The sequence below is a fragment of the Candoia aspera genome, chromosome 7 (assembly GCF_035149785.1).
Source record: "Candoia aspera isolate rCanAsp1 chromosome 7, rCanAsp1.hap2, whole genome shotgun sequence".
In the NCBI taxonomy this organism is placed as follows: domain Eukaryota; kingdom Metazoa; phylum Chordata; class Lepidosauria; order Squamata; family Boidae; genus Candoia; species Candoia aspera.
The window spans coordinates 31,298,098-31,306,005 of record NC_086159.1 but is presented as its reverse complement, the minus strand read 5'-3'; the positions used below and the strand labels follow the sequence as shown (position 1 = coordinate 31,306,005).

The following is a 7,908-nucleotide window of genomic DNA, read 5'->3' as shown; positions in this document are numbered from 1 at the left end:
ATAGTCTATGTGGGAGATGACCAGGGCATGAATGACTGTCCGGAGGGCATCTCGATCAAGGAATGGGCATAACTGGCGCACAACATGAAGTTGCGTAAAGGCCCTCCTGGCCATGACTGCCACCTGCTTTTCGAGTAGGAGCCATGAGTCCAGGAGTTCTGCACCGGTTCTGAATAGGGCAGTGCCACCCCATCCAGAACTAGAGATGACAACTTCCCAGATACCGAGGAGCCGTCAATCCACAGCCACTCCGTCTTACCAGGGTTCAGCTGAAGCCTGTTGTTCCCCATCCAGACCCCCACAGCCTCCAGGCACTGAGAAAGGGCAGCCACCGCATCACTTACTTCACCTGGGATGGAGATATATAACTGAGTATCATCAGCATATTGATGGTACCTCATCCCGTGGTGACAGATGATCTCACCCAGCAGTTTCATGTAGATGTTGAAAAGAGGTTTCATGTAGATGTTGAAAAGAGGTTTCATGTAGATGTAGATGTTGAAAAGGATGTATCTCTAACCTAGGGTAACTAAGTGAAGCCATGAAGGTGTTTTCACAGTATTTGGAGGCTCTATAGATTATTGCAATGTGCTCTATATGGGGCTATCCTTGAAGACCACACAAAAACTACAGCTAATCGAAAATGCAGAACACAGAATGCATACCTTCATCCCCAGATTTGGAAGGGCCTAACCCTGCCAGCCTTGTGCTGAAGTTCTGGTTCTTCCCCAGGCATTGGGCCACACTACTGGATGAACCTGTCCTGGTGTTGTGACTGTACGTTTTTTAAGTCACTGAGTGCAATGAGTTGCTTTTGAATTGTCTTTGTTTATTGTAGGTTGTTTTTAATTGGTTGTAGGCCCACCAGAGTCACATATCAAATGGGTAGCAATAAACATTTAAATAATAATTAAATAATTCTTCTGACTTTTGTAATTATCAGAAGTACAATGAAAACATATTTGGTAGCAGCACATCACAGAAGACAGAAGCCTGTAAGTGGTATCAGGATGAATTACATAAATGCCATTCATGTGTGCTCACATCCCTAAATGAATGAACAGGTTAATACCACAGTACCACTTATTTATTCTATCTTTCATTCATCCATCCTTCATAGAAGTCTATTATTTTTTATAAATTAAGAAAAGCACTTATTTTTCAACTTACTTCAGTTAATGAAAAGCACATACTACCAAAATGGAAGATACAAACCTCTTTCTGACATTCATCCAGTAGGTAGTGCAGATACCTCTCCAATTTCAGCTCTACTACCAGCTGTACTAATACTGTTCACAGCAGGAAAAAAATTACTCAGATTTATTCACAGTATTTGTCACACATACTACAATAAATTTTGCTATGAGTATTGCTAACATCCTTACACAGAACATTTAATTTTCTTTACTGTAGTCTTTCCAGAACTTATAAACTCTCTGCAGAGAATGTTTTCCTTTTTAACTTAAAATAATCATATGTACATTAAAAGAAATATGCTTAATAATGATATCTCATATACATAACATGTTAGGGATTGTATATAGAGCATGGCTTCTGGAATTCTTAATCACTTTACCAGCAGTGACCAAGGGAGACATATTTTCTTCTATGTAATGCATCTCTATAGTCTATTTTTTTGTTTCTGTTCTGCCCTCACATCTGCACGTATTTGTGCCCTAGGAAGCACAGAGCAGCTGCATACATTCCAGTCTGGGTTACATGACCAGAGATGAGAAGGAAAGAGGCTTAGAATGAAACAATAAGCAAACTTACTAGCTGCTGCCCAACTGCCTCTCCCACAGGGATTCACTGTAGGATTTTTTTCTGACATGTTTTTCTCCATAGCCCTCAGCATTATCTTGCCCATTTTTAATTCATTTTTTGTTTTGCTGATTTCTCCTTGCATACCAGATTTGGTCCTGTTCTATTCAGTTTTCTAGAGACCTCAAAAGAAATATGGCAGGCTCACAACTCATCTTTGTGATATATAAATGTAACCTCACATTTAAGGAGGTAAAGAACCTGGTTTTATATATCATTTTACATGCCATTCAGGAAACACTAGCAGTGTTTTAGACTATATATGTGTGTGTTACATGAAACAAGATTGGACCGTTTTCAGACATCCAAGCCCATGTGAGGGAGGACCGCAATCACCAGCCAATCAGTCCATTTCCAAGGCAGATCTGATTCTAGATTATTCATGCCTCAGAATTAGAGGCTACTAGCTAATCTCAGTGAGGCAAAATAGAAGGCTCAATTGGGCTAAGGTACTGTAGATACTAAGGCAATATCCACCTTTCTGAACTCGGAACAGGCCCAGACTTGCAGAAATGCAATTTCCTCCCCCACCCAAGGCCCTGATAAAATCCTGACTCAATACGCTGATCTGTGTCTTTTGTTAAGAAAATTCTTAACAGATAAACTCCCCACCAGAAACTGAGAGCAAAGTTCTAAGTTCTAATCGGTTTGATTCTAAGTCTCTACGTACAAGAAAGTTACTGAGGGCAGTGATGCAACAGGCCCAGGGACACCCTACCATAAAAAAAAACACGAAACGGTTAAAAATTAGGTGTGAGTAAAAGAAACTGATAGCCTCTAAAAAAGTTTGCTTCATGGCTAAAATCTGGTCAGAACTGGAAATTTCAGCGAAACGGACAAACCCAATTTTTTTCCTGGAATACTGTATCTGGTTTATTGAAGGAACATAAATTCCAACTGGATATCCCAATTCCAGCTTGAGTTTGGGAGGATTTTTATGCAAATTTATCTGCTAATCCTAACCAGGGCCTCCCACATAAGCAAATCATTGTCTCATTAGCCTTTGAAAATCTTCCTCCCTAGCCTCCAGTGTCAGTACCAGAAATCAAACCTATTATTCAATCTCTGAAACCCAAAAGGCACCTGGAGAAGATTTTTTCCACCAGAATTCTTCAGAACATGTATTGATTGGTGGGCCCCATTGTTAGCAGGGCTATTCTCTCATATAAATAACACAGGTTGCATCCCAGTCAGATGTGAAATCTCCATTATAGTCTCCATATATAAAAAAGGAGACATGGGAGACCCCCAAAATTATAGATCTATAATCCTTATTGGAATTATGGCTAAGATGTATGCAAAACACCTTTTGAGTAAAATAGAAGACTGGGTAATAAACGAAAAATTTCTTAGTAGAGGAACAAGCTGGATTTAGACTAGAGTGCTCCACAATAGACAATTGTTTTATTTTACACCATCTCATAACAAAACAAGTAATTAAAGGCAAGAAATTGTTTACCGCCTTCATAGATCTCAGTGCGGCTTTTGATTCCATAATTCTGTGGAAGAGATTGGCCACTTTAAACATGGAACCCAAATTCTTACTCCTGGTTAAGGCCCTCTACTCAAACATCCACTTGAAAGTACATACCAGTATAAATGGTTCTCTAAATCAGAGTATGCCTACCCATTATGGTGTTAAACAGGGTTGTATTCTAGCCCCAATGCTTTTTAACCTCTATGTCAACAATACTCCAGGATTCCTGTATGCTTCAGACACTCATATGGCAAAGATCCTTGATAAATTTATTAATAACCTTTTATATGCTGATGATATGGTTCTAATGATGCATTCTCAATAGGCCTGAGAAGATTGTTGTGAAAGCTAAACGCCTACTGCATTCTCAATTCTCTAAACATCAGTAAAACCAAATCTAAAGTGATGGTATTTAGCAAAAAACTGTGTGAAATGGGCAGTTGGATGGGGAACCTATTGAACAAGTAAATTCCTTCACCTATTTAGGAGTGGCCTTTACCAACACAGGATCGTGAACAAATCATTTTAAAAGAAGCTCGGTGAGGGCTGAGGTAAGTAGCAAAAATTATATAAATTGTTTAATTACAATTACCCAGGTACTTTGACCCCATATTGAAAGTATTTAGGGTAAAAGTAGTCCCAATGCTGACCTGTGGAGCAGAACTGTGGGGCACTACAAAAGCTACCTCACTTGAACAAGTCCAGACCCATTTTTTAAGAAGTATACTGGGAACTGACAAGAACACATCAGCCCCGGTGGTCAGAGCAGAAACAGGTATCCACTCCATACACAGTCACTCAATAATCAAAGTTTTTACCCATTGGCAGAGGATCTATTCAATGGACCCTGATAAGCTACCCAAAATATGTTTAGCTGAACAGATAAGTATGGCTCAACCCATCTCCTGGGTAAGCTGACTTACCAAAGTTATTTTACAGCGTGGGTTTTCCACCCAATGATTACTCTCTCAACTGCCTTTTAGGCAAAAGAAATGTTTAAACAGAGAGTCTTAGATATCAGTGCCCAAATAGACACGGAATTATTGGCAAAAAAGAGATCTTTAAATTGGGTAGCTAAGAACAAAACCACTTTCCAAGCCAAAAAATACCTGTCAATGAGTTTGACACAATTCCTAAGAAGGGCCTATTCTAGAGCAAATTTGAGTTGTGGGATTCCATGGCCAAATATGGGCGCTTCCATCACTTGCCATATCATGAGAGGACGTGGATACGCGGTGACCCAGTCATTGAAGAAATTGCTTATGTTTTGTTTGACTGTCAACTGCACGCCCCTTTTAGGCTTAAATATTTAAAATCCCTACTTGAAAGAACAGCCCACTGGCACTGTCTTTAGATAATTCAAGCTGAATATTGTGTTGATAAAAGAAATATAATCCAAATCTCAACCACAAAAGAAATTTATTTATTTACTGGCATTTGCATAGCACCTCCTCATACAACTGTTCATTGACTGCTGTTTCTACCATCACACAGACACATAAGGTAATTCAAGCTCCCCATTTTATATTTACCTTCAATGAGTAAATCCAGGATACTGCTGTCTTCTATAACTTGTAAAATCCCTATAATAGCGATACAGATAGGTAAGAATCATGTTTTGGAAAAATAATGATCATGTTCTTAAAACAAATACTTGGGGTGCAATCTTCACTGTATTTACTAAAGAGGAAACCTACATAACCATGATGCTATTCTGTTTTGGGGTAAGCAGCTTTATGCAGAATACAGAAAAGGAGTAAGAAATAGTAAACCAATATATATACAATAAAAAAGGGAAATATAGCTAAATCTAATTTATACCAACGTAATTTACTACATCTCTCCATACCTTTTAATCCTTGAAAATCATCCCAGCTTCTGTCATATCCATACACCAATACACACATCATCTTTTCTTTTTCAAAATTTTCATCATCTCTCTTTTTTAGGATCTTGTCAACTACATCCAACACAGTAACTTGCAATCATTCATTATGGTCTTCCTGTTCTTTGGTACATTAATTTTCAGATCCATACTCCTCATTTCATCATATAATTTACCTAACATTCACTGCAAATAATTCAGATTCTCAGCTACTAAAATGAAATCTTCTCCATACAACAGTATATAAACATTCAGGTCCCCAACCAGAAAATCTCTAACATCACCACAAGTATTCCATATATACTGTATATTATCCATAAATGCATTGAAGAACCATCCTTTTCTTATTCATTGCTCAGTGTTGAACCATTCATCAAGAATTCCATGTATTTTCATGCACAATTAGTTCCATCTTATACCACTCTTATCACATTCAGCAAGCAACTTTCACATTCCATAATTCAAGCCTATTCACTTTATATTATACATTCTCTGAATCAGCAAATTTACAATTAACTTTCTTTTTCACATTTATATATTTTTCAATAACCTGCTAAAGAACAAAGTCTTGTCTGAATACCCAATTAATAATTCTTAGAAAGGGATGAAAGAGGAATAAAGGAAATTAGAGGTCTGTTAGCTTGGATGTTCTTTAATAGTAGAAGGCAAGAGGTTCCTCACATCCAATTAACCATCTTTACAACATGCTAAAAAACAGGATGCCACGTATGGTTTAACACCAGATTCAGGAAGCATCTTGCATTGTTTTTTATAGAACTGTAACCTACTAATTACAATATGTAGGAGAAGTACTCCTTTTTTTAGCTATAAAATATTGCACTTTGTGTTCAAAAGATTCAATAACACCACAAAAGAAGCAAAGTAAATATATTGATTGTGGATTACTAAAAAAATAAACACATACAATGCAGCAGGATATATATAGTTCATTCCAAGGATTCAAAGCATTTAACATGAATTAGGAATGTTTATAATAGTACTATAAATTAAACCTACATTATTAACCCAATCTCCTCAAAGGCCACAGCCTTCATTCATATTTCCTTTTCCCTGTGGTATTTATTTGGAAGAAAAAGTAAACTAGTCATGTAATATGAAATCAACTATTTAATATGTCTATTTCAGCCAAACAACTCATCTTAGTCATTCTGATTCACAAAATAAATTATGCAGAAAAAAAATGAAATATTCATGCAGAAGAACCAAATGTGTGTGATGTTCTCTTACCAAACAAAGTTGCTATAAAATAGGCACATACTCTTTCATTTTGAACAAACAGTGGGATGACTTGTGTTGCATGCTGAGTCAGAACATCTTGGAGGCAAGAGACCATGTGCTTCTTGCGTACTAGCTAAATGTTACCAAAGAAAAATTACAGAAGTTGTTAAGAAGAAATAAGGAACAACTTAATTCTCATGTAAACCTATATTTGTATTTTTTAAGCCCAAAACTGCTGATTTCCTTTGGAAAGGATCAAAGCTGTTAAAACTTTATAATTTTTTCCCCTATCCTCTGCCTTATCTCTCCATTTTATATCCAACACATCCTTGGACATAACAATCAATCACATAACTCTAGTAACCTCAACTAAAGAGATTTTATACACCTTAGGTGGCCATTTGATAAAGGATGACTTAAGTCTCTCCTCAAGGCCTGGGGCTAAGATGAAGGCAATGTCATGGAGACATGGCAGAAAAACGTTATTGTCAGGGCAAGTTTGCACCATAATTAGTTTTCAGTGTGGAAAGCCTCTATGAATGTTATAAAGAGCAACAATAAAGTTACATTTTAAAACAAATAATCTTAACCTAAAAGCTTATCAGGCACTTGTTTCCTTAAATACTAATGTTACATTAAACTCAAAAGAAATACTTGAGACCAAATCAAGAATTACAGTAGTAAACTTGGCAAACCAATACAATAAGTAAAACACAGTTCTTTTCCTCACTTCATCTGTGGGTGTATATTTATTTCCTGATATTTTATCCTCTCCTCTTCATTACCAAGGAGCATATTGTTACCTGGAATTTTTAGGCTTCCTTATTAGCTTTTTTAAAAGATTATATTAGCATGTCTAACATGGCAGCCTAGGACTCTTTTCTAACTTCAGGAAAACATGTTTTTCTTCTGGGCCAAGGCCATTTCTTTTGGTATGTGAGAACTTGCCTTTTCAGCAACTAAACAATAGGGAGTGTATTCTAAAAGTCCTTTTATACACTTGCAAGTTTTAAAGATACAAACCCAGCTAGGAAAGAGAGTGATGTAACCTGTAAATTTGCCACTTGTGGAATGTTATCTAGAATCAATATTTTCTATTGTTCAATTCTCACATGTAATGCATGTCTTTTATTTGTTTGATTACTTGCTTTATGACGTATCACATATACTGAATGTCTGTATCATTTGTTTCTGTACCCTATAAAGGGACTGGACCCCCCACTTAATAAATGCTTTTACTTTTGCCTGAATTATTGTGTAATTTGTGTTTTGGGGTAGGCAAAAAGCCACCTTTGCAAAGGTAAAATTGTTTTTTCTCCCAAATTCAGGAAACAGGTCTTCAGTTCCACACCATGCAGCGTGCCTGAGTTTTTAAGGCAACAATATCTACATATAATGCTTAATAATAAGGAAATTAGCTCAGTTATTATTTTATGCACCTATTCATTTTAATTTCTAAAATGACTATATCCTAAACTCCCCTTTT

General features: G+C 36.7%; 1 long non-coding RNA gene across 1 annotated transcript; it reads right to left on the bottom strand.

Moving 5' to 3' along the window:
* Nucleotides 1-1,225: 1,225 nt before the first annotated feature.
* On the bottom strand, nt 1,226-6,544 carry LOC134500961 (uncharacterized). The gene is made up of 3 exons (XR_010068308.1): nt 6,432-6,544; nt 4,831-4,881; nt 1,226-1,289 (listed from the first exon to the last, which is right to left on the bottom strand). It is a non-coding gene; the product is annotated as an uncharacterized LOC134500961 (long non-coding RNA).
* Nucleotides 6,545-7,908: the final 1,364 nt, after the last annotated feature.